We start from the raw sequence: 17072 nt of genomic DNA, 5'->3' as shown, positions 1-17072 counted from the left end.
TGATGATATACAATTTGGGGCTTACTTTTAAAGTGGATAGGAATAGTAGAATACTTTCATTTTCAGCCTTAGCTAATGATTAAGAATCTATGTAAATAACAAAATTTCTTTTTTCAACTTTTTTACATTGTAAAATAATACATGTACCAATTCATTAGGAAGAAAAATTCTTTGGTAAGAAGAGCACTAAGCCAGGAAACTTGTTCCTAATTCAGGGCTCTGCCAGTTCTTCATTGTGAGACCAGGGTAAATTACTTAAGCTTGGTTTGCTTAAGTTTTCATATCTGTAACATAAGAGAAGTGGACTGGATGATCTCTAGAGTTCCTTCCACTTCTAACAATTTATATTTCTATGTCATTAAATACTGTCCTCTAGACAAACAAGGAAATGGAATTTTATCATGTTGGAGTCTGCTCAGAGACTTGATACTACTTTGTAATTGTTCTTACTTTTATTTTATTTAATTTGGGGAGGGGGGTTTGGCAAGGCAATGGAGGAGGTTTAGTAATCTGCTGAAGATCAAACAGCTAGGGAATTATTAAGTGTCTGAGGCCCGATTTGAACTAAGGTGCTCTTGACTCCAGGGTAGATGCTCTATCCCCTGTGCCATGTATTCAATTTTAAAAGGATTTTTAAACCTCTTTTTTACATAGGATTACAGGGATATAGGACAGGAGTGAGTGGCAGTGTGGACCAAAATCTTTTGGAAGGAAGCTCATTTAGTAAATTTAGTACATAAACCTTCACAAAACAATAAATAAATATTACATATCGTTTTAAGTCACTTTAATAAGTCCCAAGTTCACCACCTTGGAACTTGAGTCGACTAGAATTTTTGACCTGGGCTTCCTAGAATAGTCCTGGCAATCTAAACATCATAATGCAAAGGGTCTTAGGAACTTAGATCAGTACAATATAACCCCTGTTCTTCATTTTGAAACAATAAACAATGATCAACTTGCATCTGTAATTAAAAGCCAGTAGGAAATCTGGTGATTTATTCTGCACATGTGGAACCATAAGTACAAATACAAACTATGGACTAAAACCAATTATTATTTCAATTTTTATAATTACTCATACAAAGGCAGTGGGTTTTTCCCCCCATCCCCTAAGACACAAAGGCTTCAAAATAGGTTGCAAATTGTTTTCTCTGTTTACAGGCATTATTTCCCATAAACACCACACGGTTAAATCCTTTAAATAAAGCAGCACTTTTTGGTACTTAAAATAGATGCTTAAAAGTGGCAACTTTGGCCAAACACCTTAAATAAGTCTCTTTTTATTCCTGCTTTATTTTCTGACCTAAATCTGGCTGCCACTGCTCATGAAAGAAATTACAAAAGCTTCTCAGTCACTGCTACTCGGGTTCCTTTTGCACTACAGCATTTGTCATTGCCAAAACAGCAGAGTTTAATTAAGTGTTGTGAGCAGCCTAGTGAGAAACACACTTTAAATTAAACCTCTGTACACGCAGCTATTGGTTCCTTACCTCCTGAACAATCAGCAGGGTGTTAGGCATAAATTCCGTCTCTCAAGGGAAACGCAGCTCTACGCACCTCTAGCAATTCATAAATGATCCTGCTTTCTCAGAACCATATCTTATTAAAGCACATTTAATTATTTCTTAGTTTTAAACACCAGTAGATGAAGGCGATAATTAATGTGCCTACCACTAAACATTTTATTTACTCTTGATATATTAATGGTATTATCAAGAAAATATGCTAGAGTTTCAGGTTTAACAAAATTACATGGCAAATTATCTTTTGATGCATCAAGCAATCGTTAATAAAATGGAATAAATTATTTTAACACATCAGTAGTAATGGATGGGCACAAGAATGGAAGCATTTTTAATTTCCAAAATGTTTTTGTAATTACATATTTCAGGGGGCATTTAAATCAGTGATGTAAGAGTGAATTTTTAGGGATGAAACAAACGAACAATTTCAAAAGGTGACTTTTGAGCTTCTCGGATCAGAAAGGCAACTGGACTTTGTTGAATAAAATACAAGAGCTATGTGCAAATTATAAAAAAAAGTTTTTGAGAATGAAGGTAGATTAAATTTTGCCCCCCAAATTTGAATTTGTTAGTTCAATTCCATTTATTTTTTGAATTCATGCACTTTGCCTTAAATTAGTAATGATTGGTGCACACACACATATATTAAATTCATTTTCTCATGTGGTGGATGATATTAAGCAGAGTGATGATTTGCTCTCAGCTGAGCATAGCCTGCCACATCACACAAAAAGTCAGAACAGATGACTATAATCTTAAAATATTCTTGAGTTTCAGAACAACATGATGGGACAATTTCTGTTTGGAGAATGTTATTTGCATCACTTTTCCCCACAAGGAGGCAGAAAAGATGGAAATGATTTCTTGGTTACTAGTGTCTTCTGTTTAGAGATTTTCTTCTAGCAACTTTATATGTATCTTGTGTATATTTAATATAAAAGTTGTATCCACAATTAGAACATGACCTATTTGAGGGCAAGGACTTTATTTACCTTTCTTTGTATCCCTAGCACTTGGCTTTTCTGACACATAGAAAGCATTAAATAAATGTTTATTAATGGATTGATTGTCTTATCTCCTAGTTTCTTTCCTAGTCTTCAGCAAAACTAGATGCTTAAATACTTTCCCTCATTCCTCCATTGTCCTGAAGCAATTGTTCCATATATCTTTTAGCTCTCTTAATCTTACTCCTAGAATAAGCATTTTACTTCTACTCCTTTTTTCTATCACTCATTATTCAACCTTTTTTACCATCTAACTTAATTCAAAGAAAATGCTTTCTCAAAAGTTATCAATATTCTCTCAATTAATACATGTCTTGACCAATCTTTGATCTTTGTTTTATCTTCTATATCTGACACTGTTGATCACTATCTTCTGAGAATTTGGGGTTTTGTTGATAGTAATCTATATTGGTTCTTTTTGATTTGTCATCTATATTATGCCCACTAAAGATGTTCTAGAATAATTTGTTCTAAGTCTTCCTCCTCAGTTTTTTCTCTCTCTGTCACTTAAAAACCTCATAAATTAACTTAAGTCAATTTCTTATCTCTTAGCACTTGATTTCAGATCTGTCTATAAAGCCCTAATCTCCTCTGAGCTTCAGTCCTAAATCACCAATATTCCTATTTCAAACTGAGTGTCCTGGAGATTTCTTTCTTTCTTTTTTTTTTTAGATTTTTTTTTCCCAGACAATGGGATTTTCCAGACAATAATTACCTAGCCACAGAGCTAGGTAATTATTAAGTGTCTGAGGCCAGATTTGAACTCAGGTACTCCTGACTCCAAGGCCAGTGCTCTAAACACTGTGCCACCCTGTCCTGGAGATTTCTCAAACTCAATATGTCTAAAATGGAATTTTCTCTAAGGAGCTGCTTTTGAAAACTTCCCTATTTAAGTAAAAGGTCTCACCATTCTGTCTTTCTTCCAGATTCAAAACCACTATGTTATCAATTTTTCATTCTCTCTCATACTGACCTCCAGCTTCCTTTTTAGTCTCTTTTATGAATTCTTCTTATTCTCCCTCTACTTTATGGTGAATCCAAACTAGTCCCTGCATCATTAACGCAAACCATTCCATCTCCCATCTCCCATTTTGAGCCTTTGCAATGGTAACCTCAGTGCTCAGAATATATGCTCTTCTTACTGCTGCTTCAAAGTAAAAGTTTAATAAATGCTTTTTTAAAAATCATTCCTTTATTTAAATATTCCCACTCTTCATTCAAGTTGCCCTCTGATATTCCAATTTTTGGTTAGGAAAGAAAGACATTATCTAAGTTATATTTGCCTTTTTATTAATAGAAGGCATAGATGTCATTAAATTATCAGAGGACACAAATCACCCACAACTAAATAACTTGTTGTATGACAGAGTGAGCAGATAGAGAAGTATTAGCAGACCAGCAAAATGGGGCAAATAAAAAAAATTGAAGTCTTGCACTTGGGTTGAAAAATTCAATTACACAAATGCAAAGTGGGGAAATATTTGTGACTTTTATATAAAACAATCTAGAGGGTTTATAGTAAATTGCAAACAGTCTAAAATGTGACAGTTACCAAAAACTCAGATCTAAAGATTTGCTGAGAGGCATAATGTCCATAAAAAATGAAGGGAGAACTAGTTGGTTAGTTCATATTTGAAGAATATAGTCAATTCTGCTCATCATATTTTGGGGAGAAAATTGCTAAGTTGTAAAGTTTCCAGAGAATAGTGAACAAAATTGTGAAAGACTTGACAATTATCCAAAATAAATAAAAATGTTTGATTTGGAGAAGAGATGTTTAAGGGTAATACGATATCTTTTTTTAAAGTATTTGAAGGATTCTCATGATGAAAATGAATTAGCCATGTTGACCAAAATAAGAACAATAGATGAAACTTGCTGAAAGGTAGATAGAGGTTTGATGAAAGGAAAAACAGCCTAAGGAAGTAGCAGTACTCATTTTATTAGAGGACTTCAAATAAAGACTAGAAGATCTATTTTTGAATTTGTTATAAAGGAAAGTCTCTTTCAAGGATGAATTGAACTGGATAGAACTAGATTTCTGATGTCTCTTCCAATTCAATTTAAGTAATTCTGTGAACAAATCAATAAACTAAAAAAAAAAACTATTTGTTTATATAGAACCTACTATGGGAATAACACTGAATTGAACACTTTTTACAAATATTATTTAGTATTTCAATTGATAAGACACCTATAATTAATCAAAATAATATCTTCCATTCATGACCAAGTCCTGTTTTTGAGAAAAAACTCTTACACGAAGGAAAGGAAATTAATGTATCTCACAGTATATTTATTAGTGTTATGCTAATTTAGTTTTTTCAACATTACTGGTACACTTTTTTGGACTGAGATATGAAATGTTAATACAGGTCTTTTACAACTATTAGCTGACAAAACTATCTTGAAATCCCTGGTAGAGAGCAGTTTTATATATTTATTTATATGTGCATATGAATAAATATACATGTATATATATATACACATATACACAGAAATGCAATCTATATCTTGTGAATGTGTATACATACATTAATAGTAAAAAATAGATATATTAATTCTCATTATTTGGACATTGTTACTTCAAGAATTCTCATGACTTATTAGAAACTTTATTTTCACTTTTTCTTTTGAAGTTGTGCACATTCAGGGCTATGAGCAGAAAGGGGGAAAAATCGATAATGTAGGCAAGTTTATGGAGTAGTTAGTATATATTAGGAGCTTTACTGATCTTGTTTACCCTACTAAAGAACTTCCTGTTCATTCATTGCCCATTTTTTTGTTTGCCTTTTAAACTTCAGTTTTGTGTTGCATTTAGCCCCCAAAGTTTAGTGCAAGCTCATGGAACTCTAAACTCTAAGTATGAATTAGAGAGAAAAAAAGGGTGTTGGATAAAAACTTTGTGCCTGATTGATTGTAATCACTATGGGCTATGATTCTGATGCTTAAAAAAAATGATCACTATAGAATAAGATAACAATTTCACATCATCTTCTCATAGAAGGGAAGGTAAGACTCAGGTTAAAAAATATTCTAGTTTTAAGAATTTTATTTGCTTCATAGTTTTATGGTACTATAGAATTCATGGGTTCTGAAAAGTCAATATTGTCTGAAGTCTTTTTTTTATTGAAATGTTAACATAAAAGATCACAACATTCTAGGTAATTATTAGTGAGAAAAATGTTTTGCATGTTACCAATTTCATTTTGTGAACTATATTTTACAGGTTATTTCATGGTTACTGTTTTAGGTTACTGCTTTATTATCTGAATTAATGTTTTCTTATAAATATTGTATGCAGCAATTTTTAGCAATCTCTAGTGAAAGATTAGTTTCTGATGACTTAGGGAACCAAACACCATAGTTTGGGTTAAATGAAAAAAAAAAGCAGTTTCACAAGGTCACCGATGAAAAGAATGCTTAAAAAAACCAGAATTGGTCAAATAGAAAAGGAGATACAAAAACTTTCTGAAGAAAATAATTCCTTAAGATGTAAAATGGAGCTAAGGGAAGCTGATGATGACTGTGAGAAACCAAGAAATATTGTAACAAAACCAAAAGAATGCAAAACTAGAAGGAAAAATATGAAATATCTCTTGGAAGAAAACAATTGACCTAGAAAACAGATCCAGGAGATATAATTAAAAATTATTGACCAAAAAAAGAACCTAGACATCATTTTTCAAGAATTTTTCAAATTCTCCAGGAAAACTGCCCTGTTATCCTGGAAGCAGAGAGCAAAATAAAAATTGAGAGAATGTAACTACTCACCTCTTGAAAGAGATCCCAAAGTGAAAACCACCAGGAATATAATAGTCAAATTTCAGAACTTTAAAGTCAAGGAGAAAAATATTGCAAGCAGCCAAAAAAGAAAAAAAAATTCAAATATCTTGGAGTCTCAGTCAAAATTTGGCAGCTTCTACATTAAAGGATGACAGGGCTTGGAATATGATATTTGAGAATTCAAAGGAGCTTGTATTACAGCCAAGAATCAACTACCAACAAATCTGAACATTCTCTTTCAGGGAAAAGATGGAAATTCAATGAAGTAGGGGACTTTCAAACTCTCCTGATAAAAGGACCAGAGCTGAACAGAAAGTTTGATCCTCAAATACAATATCAAGTGAAACATAAGAAGGTAAACAAGAAAAGCAAATCATAAGAGAGAAAATGATGTTGAACTGCTTATATTCCTGTCTGGGAAAATGATACTAATAACTTATATGAACTGTCTCATTTTTTAGGTCAGCTAGATGGAGCACATATAAACAGGGCACAGGTAGGAGTTGAATTTGATGAGAAAATATATTAAAAAGATGGAGTAAATGGGCATAAAGGAATATACTGGATGAAAGGGAAAGGAGAGGTTGAATAAGATAAATTATTTCACATAAAAGAGGCAAGAAAAATCTTCTGCACTGAAGAGGAAGAGGAAGAAGGTGAAGGAGACTGAATGAGCTTTACTCTCATTGGAACTAACTCAGAGAGGGAATCAAACACAGTCAATTGAGTATAAAAATCTTTCTTACCCTAGAGGAAAGGAGGAGAGGAAAGATGGGAGAAAGGGGATGGGGGGGAACATGTGAGGAGGGAGGGGTGAATGTGATAAAAGGGAGGGAAGATTGTGGGAGAGGTTAATCAGATGCAAAACATTTTTGATGAGGGACAGGGTGAAAGGGGAGAAAGAGAGAATAGACTAAATAGGGGTGGGGGCAATAGGATGGAGGGAAATATAGTTAGCAATAGCAACTCTGGGGAAAATGTTGAAATAAGTTTCTCTGATAAAGACCTTATTTCTCAAACATAGAGAACTGAGTCAAATTTATTAAAAAAAAACAAGTCATTACTCAATTGATAAATGATCAAGAGTTCTGAACAGTTTTCAAATGAGTTTATCAGTGCAATATATTTAAATCATTTTTAAAAATGTCCTAACTCACTATTGATAAGAGAAATTATGGATGAAACAATTCTAAGGTACAAATTTATGCCAATTGGATTGGCTGATAGGACAGAAGGAGAAAATGACAAAGATTGAAAGGAATGTAAGGAAACTGAAACATTCATATTCTGTTGGAGGAGTTGTGAAATGATTCAATGATTCTGTAGAGCAATATGGAATTATTCTCAAAAGGCTACAAAACAATGCCTACTATTTAATCTAGCAATGCCACTACTAGATCTATATTTTAGAAAAGATGAAATAAGGGAAGAAAAGAATCTATTTGAAAAGGAAATTTTATAGTAGCTGTTTTCTGGTGGCAAAGAGATAGAGATTAAGGGAATGTCCAGTGGATGGGAATGGCTGAACAAATTGTGGTGTGTGGTTGAATTTAAATGCTGTTCTGATATGGGAAATGATGATCAACATACTCTCAGGGAAAAGTTTATATGAACAGATGCAGTGGGAAATGCACCTTATACAAAGTAACAGTAATATTGCAGGATGATCAACTGTGACTGACCTACCTGTACTCAGCAGTGCTGTGACCCAAGAGAACCCTCAGACTTATGATAAAGAATACTCTCCATCCCAAAGATAAAGGTGATGGTTGAATACAGATTGAAGTATGCTTCAGTTTTTTTACTTTATTTTTCTTGAGTTTCCTTTCTTTTTTTTTTGAAAGGGGAATTATGTTTACTTTTTCATGACTACATATTTCTAACATTATACCTAGTAACTTGCTTTCTCAATGAGGAGAAGTGGGGTGGGAGGAAGGGTGAGAATTTGCAACTAAAGGTTTTGGAAGTGAAAGTTAAAACTTGTTTTTGCATGTAGCCAAGAAAAAAATTAAAATTAAAATAATTAAAACTATTTACAAAAATGTGAAAGTCATTTAAATAGTGATATGATACACATCTATCACAGATTTTACCAAATAGGTTTTAAAATGCTTATTGTAAAAAAAGGATAAGAGCTTACTTGCTTAGATATTTCAAATACAACTTTATCATGATTTAAATTAAAAAGGAATGGGAAGGACAGCACCAAACAAGATTTACCTCTGAATATTGTGATGGGATTGCACCAATATTATAATTGAAATGCAAGGAGACTTGAAGGTTCAAAATAAAAATTATATTTTTAAACTGCCACATTTAGTCCAAAGCATATTCATCTCCTTCAGCAACCCAAAGATTAAGCACATGTTCCACTCACCTACATAATAAAGTGGCAAACACTCTACACCACTGACATCATGTGACTGTTGCCTTTAAAACTAGACCTCTGATGCTGGGCTCTAGTTTCATTCCCTTTCAGGTCATCATTTTCATTAGGAAGCACAATTGTCTGAGCAATCTGTACATCTTTATCATACTGTGCTGCTAGTTCTGGGTCCATGACTACCTCTGGAAGTGCAAGACAAGTCATGGCAACATACTACAAATTAGAACATCCTTTAAATTTTCTATGTTAAAGAAAGGATTTAAGTTGCAGTACTTTTTGTCTGTAATATCATAATACTGGAGATTCTTCTTCCTCTGTAAGACAATTGATTTCACCCTGACTTTTCTGTCCTTAATATTCACTTTGTTGCCACAAAGGGAGATAGGAAATCATGGGACTCAAAAGTTGTCAAAAAGATGAATGTTGAAATTTATCTTTACATGCAATTAAAAAATAAAATATTAAACAAAAATATTGTATTGTCTAAATACCATATTCCTTCATTTCTATAAAATGAGAATAAAAATCATCTACCTACATTCTTATAAGCTATAATGAAAAAACAGTTAATCACCATTAAAAACCCTCAGTGTCATGCTTTGCTAATTAGCTTAATAGAGATTATACATATTCTATATTATGAAAATATATGAACATATTATACATATGAAAATATCTGAACAAAGTACTAGTTTTAGCAACAGTAGTAACCTTAAATTTTTTAATTTCAATTTCTTGCTAAAGTGTGAACACTTATTTAGCAGGTTTTCTAGACTGTTGGTAAACTACAGATTCAGCTACATCTATTTTACAAGTTCAAAGTTCACTTTTATCTTTCCATTATGATGCAAATATTAATATGAAAATGACTACATGGGGGCAGAGTCAAGATGGTGGCATGAAGGCAGCATTCCCCTACAACTCTGACCCCCCAAACCCCCAAAAGACGAACAAATGAGGGCTCTAGCCAAAATTTAGAGGGGCAGAACCCACAGAAAGACTGAGTGATACATTTTCCCAGTCCAAGATAACTTAGAACCTCCAGAGGAAAGGTGTGCTTCACCAGGACCTGGGGTGGGAAAAAAAGCCACTGTGCAGCCCAGCCCAGCTCAGCAAAGCCCAGTCTAGCCCAGAGATCACCAGCAACAGCTTGAAGGGAGAGGAGAGAACTCTGCTGCACCTGGGCGAGTGTGGAGTGAGGAGCACCGACCACAGAACCTGCAGCAAGAATCGGGAGAAAGCATCCTGCACCCTCAGAGAAGGTAAGGGAAGTTGGCAGAGCTCTCTCTCTGCTCTCCCTGGGGTAGGACTTTGCTGTTTGCCTACACTCAGACTCAGGGTGCAGTTTAGGCTTCCTTACTAAAATAGCTGCATCCTGCTTTATAGCCTCAGGGCAGAGGGCAGTGTTGTGGTCATCTACATATCAAAGCACTTGCTAGAGAGCTTAAGACCTTGAAAGAATAAAGGTTCCAGTGGAGTATCCCCCCCCCCCAAAAAAAAACAACCCCAAAGCCTTGGAAGTGCTATAAATTAGCCTTGGGCTGAGGAAATGAGTAAACAACAGAAAAACAAGGATCTGACCATAGAGAATTACTTCAGTCCTATGGAAGATCAAAACATATACTCTGATGATAACAAAATCCAAGCTTCTGTATCCAAAACCTCCAAAAGAAATAGAAAATGGGCTCAGACTGTGGATGAGCTCAGAAAAGACTTTGAAAAGCAATTCAGGGAGGTGGAGGAAAAATTGGGAGGAGAAATGAGAGCAATGTGGAAAAATCATGAAAACCAAATCAAAAGCTTGGTGAAAGAAATACAAAAAAATACTGAAGAAGAATTCCTTAAAAAGCAGAAGTGGCCAGCTGGAAAAGGAGATAAAAAAGCTCTCTGAAGAAAGTAACTCCTTCAAATGCAAAATGAAACTAAAGGAAGCTGATGACTTTGAAAGAAATCAGGAAGAAATAAAACTCTTCCAAAAAAGCCAAAAGTTAGAAGAAAATGTGAAATATCTCCTTGGAAAAACAACTGACCTTGAAAACGGATCCAAAAGAAATAATTTGAAAATTATTGGACTATCTGAAAGCCATGACCAGGAAAAGAGCCTAAACTTCATTTTTCAAGAAATAATACAGCAAAATTGCCCTGAAATCCTAGAAGCTGAGGGTAAAATAGAAATTGAAAGAATTCACTGGTCACCCCCTGAAAGGGATCCCAAAAGAAAAACTTGCAGGAATATTATAGCCAAGTTCCAAAACTCCCAAATCAAAGAGAAAATTCTAAAAGCTGCCAGAAACAGACAATTCAACTACTGAGGCTCCATAGTCAGGATTACACAGGATCTGGCAGCATCTACATTAAGGGTTCCTAGGGATTGGAATATGATATTCCAGAAGGCAAAGGATTTTGGTTTACAATGAGAATCAATTACCTAGAAAAACTGAACATCCTCTTTGAGGGGAAAAGTTGGATTTTCAATGAAACAGGGGACTTTCAAACTTTCCTAATGAGAGGACCAGAGCTGAACAGAAAGTTTGATCTCCAAGTACAGGACTCTGGTGAACCATAAAGGGAGTGGAAGAGAGGGACTAACTATGAGGAACTTGATGATGTTGAACTGTTTGTATTCCTGCACAGGAAGAAGATATTGATAGCTCATATGAACTTTCTCATTTATAAGAGCGGTTAGAAGGAGCACATATAGATAGTACATAGGAAGGAGTGGAATAAAATGACATGATGTGGTAAAGGGATGGAGTCAATGGGCAATGGGGGAAAGTACTGGAAGGAAGGAAAAGGAGATGAAGAAGAAGCTAAGAGATTTCAAATAAGAGTAAAAAAACCTTTTTCAATGGAAAGGAGGGGGGGAAGGCAAGGGGGAATGAGTGTGCCTTCATTCTCATCAGAAATGGCTCAGGGAGGAAATGGCATACACACTTAATAGGGTGAGGAAATCTGTCTTGCCTTGGAGAAGGATGGGAGAAAAGGGACAGGATGAGGGGAAATGGGGGGAGGGAAGGGGGGAATAGGTGACAGAAGAGAGGAAAGATCAAGGGAGAGAGTACTCAGATGCAACATGTTTTTGGACAGGGCCAGGATGAAAGGAGAGAAAAAAATAGAATAAATGAGAGTGGGGAGGAATAGAGTGGAGGTACAACTACTGATAGCAACTGTGGGGAAAATATAGAAGCAACTTCTCTGGTGAACTTAGGATAAAGAAAGGAACTCACTCCAGAGACAGAGCCATTGGAATCTGAACACAGACTGAAGTACAATTTTTTTTCTCTCTGTTGCTATTCTTGAGGTTTCCTATCTTCTTAGGGGGGAGGGGGTTTATGTTTATTCTTATGTTTACACTTATAACATTCAATTTACATCAATGTATGGCATGGAAACAATGTAGAGACTGTCAGACAGTCTTAAGGGGGGTAGGGAAGGGAGGAGGGGGGGAAAATTGTAGAATTCAGAGCCTTGAAAAAAAAAGATGGGTAAAAATTACTATTGTATATAATTGGAAAACAAATAAAATGTTTAAAAAAGAAAAAAGAAAAAAAGAAATCATGAGAAATAAAACTTCAGAGAAGACTGGAAAGATTTACATGAACTAAATGAAGTGAGCAAAACCAGAAGAACATTGTATATATACTAAGAGCAATATTGTGTGATGATCAACTATGTTGGACTTGCTCATCTCAGCAATACAATGATCAAAGACAATTCTAAAGGACTTGTGATGTGGATGGTATCCAGAGAAGGAACCACGGACTCTGAATGCAGATCAAAGCTTGCTATGTTCGATTTTTAAAATTTGTTATATGTGTTATGTTTTTCTCCTCTCATGTTTTTTTTTCCCTTTTTGATGTTTTATTCTTCTTTCACAAAATTATTAATATGGATATATGTTTAACATGGTTATAGCTATATAACTTATGTTTGCTTTCTGTCAGGGGAGAGAAGGAAGGAAGGAAGGAAGAAAAATGCTAAACTCTAAATCTTACAAAAAATTGTTGAAAATGACTACATCTTGAAGGATTTTTTAATTTAAAAAAAAAACTAATCACCCCAAAACTTATCTGATACACATTTAACCATGATTCATCAAGCTAGAATAAATACTTCTTAAAAATAATGGAATTTCCCCCTAAGACTTACTAAGAATTCTTCACTTATTTAATTAATGGATCTTCTTTCTCTATAATTAAAATTGTCACTTTTACTATCCTAACTTGGAAAAAAATCCTCTAAAATCAGTTGTATATATATATATATATATATAAAATACCAAAAGCCCATCATTTAAAAATAAAGTTAAAAATTAAATCAAAACATTTTTGCATTATTAAAGCAATATATTTGACATAATTCATTGATTCAATCAAACTCACTCTACTCCCTCACCTTGTCTTTGTTTTGGATTGTACTCAGAGTTTCATTATGAAAAGAGTGATTATTTCATCCTTAATGTTTAGTAGTAAAGAATTGTCTGAGAAATTTAGAGCTGATTACTTGCTTGGTCTTACAATCAATAGCAATCTTAGTCCATCATTTTTGTTTTTGTTTTTGCTAAATGAAAAATCTTAATTGCAATTCTTTCTACAAATAACCCCTTAAACACATTTTGCAACTGTACCCTTTAAAAGACTTTTTTCTTACATTTATAAATCCAGCGATTAGTCTAGTTCTTAGCACAGAGTATGTGCTTTATAAATGTTTGTTGATTGAACAATTTGTGAAAATGGAATAAGAATTATGTTAATAAATCTTTTAAACATTCAATATTAAGTTAGTGTTCAAATTGAAAATAACTGTTCTATTCTTTATATATGTCATGGACTCACTGAAACAGAATAGGTACTTTAGATAAACTTTCTACAGTGAGAATTTTTTGGACAAATGTGTAACAAATTCTATTTCCTCCAAAACAGGAACCTGGAATTTTATAAAATAACACCCAAGTTGCTACACATGAGAAAAACTTTTAACCTTGGATATTAGAGTAGAATATTTTCAGCTGGTGCCCTAGATTCCCAAAACTCCTTAATACAATGGCCCTGAAATATTTTAAATGAAAAAGTCTATGAATTTTGAAGGTGGATATCCAAAGACTGAATTACATTCTGACTTTGGAGAAAGAATGAAACTAAATGACATGAACAGGAATGTTATCTATAACATTGGTTTCAGCCCTAATAAACTCTAACCCACCAAACCAATCTATGTTAATATCAACACGTTGTTTTTTTTATTCTTTTCCTGAATGCCCGAAAATATTTACTCCAGAAGCACTTATCTAAAAGAATAATTTTCTCTCTTATCACAAATGAAATAAAAAAAGTCTCATTTTTCTCTTACTATGTTTATGCTTTCTCAAATGTTTCTCTTTAAGTATTTGAGATTTTACATGTGGATTTCATTGAGTAGAATTAGTTGAACACATATCTAGTTCATATAATTTCACTGTCAAAATTTCAGATAGAACGCATGGGGACTATTAAAATGAGGAATAGGTATATGAGAGAGGATCTTTCTGCTTCTCTGAATAGGTGGCACAACCTGATATACTATTAAAACTTAAGTTCAGGAATTATTAACCTTATTGTACCATAAACTCCTTTGGGATGCTGGTTAAACCTTTGAGCCCCTTCTCAGAAAAAGTTAATTCATAATTGAATGAAATGCTAAACTTCAATTAGAAGGCTATCTTGCTTTTCTTTGTATCTCCAGCACTTATTACACTTTCTGGTACATAGTAGACTTTTAATAAATGGTTATTGACTGACCCTATGGAATTTATCCAAAACTATTTTCTACATTAAATTGCAAATATTTGCCTATTCGGACTTGCAAGGTTCAAAGGACTTTCTCTTCTGGTCATATTTGAAATTGTAGAATAATTAAAACAATTATTTTTATTTTCTCACTGCTTGAGGAACCAGACTTCCTATTAAGCAGAGTTGAAGTTTAACTATATTATGAAGATATTAATCTATTATAGCTATGAGTTATAATAAAAAGTTTCAATAAAGTTTATAAAAATTTAAAATGTAATATTCAGATTTATGCAGCATAATTTAATTCTTAAGAACTCACAAATATGGTCATTTTCTGTACTTTTTTATTAGAATCATGCAATCACATAAATGGTCAGACTCTAGAGAAGTACAGAATGAGTTACAGGATCTGATGCTGAGCAAGTGGAGGACAACCAAAAGAGCAATGTACACATTAACAACAACATTGCTAGATGATCAACTTTGATGGAAGCAACTCCTCTTAGCAGTTCAGAGAGCTAGGACAATCGCATTTAGACTGGCTATGGAAAATACTATCCCTATCCAGAGGGGAAAAAAGTCAAAACAAACAAAAAAAGTCCAAAAACAAAAACCTTTCAGAATCTGATAAACACTTTATGAAAATTATTTCTTATGTAACTCTTTTCCCTTAATCCTAATTCCTCATAACAAAAATGACTAATCTGTAAACATGTTAATCAAAAATATGTATGTTCAATGTTAAATTGAATGTTCACCACTGAGAGTAGGGGGGTGGGAAGGGAGGGTAGGAGGAAATTTTGCAAGTTAAAAATATACATATGCATTTGGATGGGGGGAAAAAGAACATGCAATCATAAGGGACCTTGAGAGAAACTCTAGTTTATCTATCACCTGCAATATAAATAGTATGGGGTTGATAAAGAATTGTCTAGAGCAACGAGCAGCATTCATTTGATCACTCAATTGTCACAGAGGTGTAACTGGCATTGCAGGGACAAGTGCTCACAATTATAATTTTTTCTTTTAAATCATGAACTCAGATAATGAAACAAATAATTTGTAAATTACATCAAAAAAAAAGAACAGAAATTTAAAACATAGCTGTAAAATTCAATGTAGTGGCTTGGATATACTGGAAAAATGGAAATAAATTAAACATACATCAATAAGACCACTCCATTCATTCACAATCATTTGTTTAAAAAAAAAAGAAAAACTAATAGTAGCTAGAATTTGCATTAGGTTCTGCAAATACAAAGTCAAAAACTTCATAGTTCTTAACCTCATATAGCTTACATTCTATCAAAGTGTACATATAAAAGTGTATATAGGTTGTCCCAAAAAGCCTTTGTAATATTTAGTTAATTTTCCCCCAATATTGAACATTCTTCAATATAACTTCATAAATTAACATTCCCTCTTTCACACTTCCAATTCATTACAGGAGGGCTGCTTGTAGGATATAGTTTCTTGTCTGCAAGTTTGATCTACCCTTTGATTTGTATCAAGCAAGTTCCTCCTTATGGTTGGCTCCTCTTTAGGCTCAACTCTTATTGTTCCACCAGATGCTGCTATAGGGTGTAGTTGCCATAGTAGAACTCTCTGATAATTCTTCTAACCTAAACTTCACAATTTTATTTTATTTTACTTTTATTTAAGGCAATGGGGTTAAGTGACTTACCCAAGGTCACACAGCTAGTTAAATAGTAAGTGTCTGAGGCTATATTTGAACTCAGGTCCTCTTGATTCAAGGACTGATGCTCTATCCACTGCACCACCTAACTGCCCCCAAACTTCACAATTTTAAAGAACGTTTTCTGTTTTACTTTGCTATTCATTCACTTGAGATAAAGGAAGAAATAAATGGTACAAGGATAGAAGAATCATAGGTATTTTGAGTACCATGAGTCATGGCTATATAGTGGTCAGGTAGGTAGATAAGGCAGACACTGTTGCTAATAAATGATACCTTTCACTTCCCTCCCATTGCATGTCCACAGATCCTCCTTATTTAAAAGTCATAGAGTGAAAATTTTTTCTACTCAAGCCTTTCATACACATATTCATTTCCAGCTAAACATACAATTAAGGGTCACATGGGAAGCAACAGTAAATAGAGGGTACCTGCACATGCTCAAAAGTGAGGAAGAGAAACCCGTTGTTTCATCACATCTTAGAATCACAATGGATAATTATGCTCAAATGGGTGGGGGGGAGGAGCAAGGATGTACAGTACTGGTATAGATGTAATACTATTTTTTTTTTGTAATGAGCATTGCTCAGATGCTACTAGAATTCTGCGTTTAGTTCTGAACTCCACAATTAAGAAGAGATTCATACAAGAACAATAAAGATAATTAAAGAATTATGAAAATTAAGTATGTGAAAAAGGTTAGCAGAATTGAAACTAGAAGAGAAAACATATCATGACTTATTTAGACAAAAATCAAATAGGAACTTGTTTTAAAATAAAATATGCCAGTCAGGTATCTGTCTTTTAAATATTAAATGCAATTATTATTGTTATTGCTCATAAAGAAAAACAATTAAAGGTACCTTTACATTGGAAGAATTACTTGAAAACAAGATATAAAATCTT

Source organism: Macrotis lagotis, chromosome 1, assembly GCF_037893015.1.
Source record: "Macrotis lagotis isolate mMagLag1 chromosome 1, bilby.v1.9.chrom.fasta, whole genome shotgun sequence".
In the NCBI taxonomy this organism is placed as follows: domain Eukaryota; kingdom Metazoa; phylum Chordata; class Mammalia; order Peramelemorphia; family Peramelidae; genus Macrotis; species Macrotis lagotis.
Note: the sequence above shows the minus strand (reverse complement) of the source record.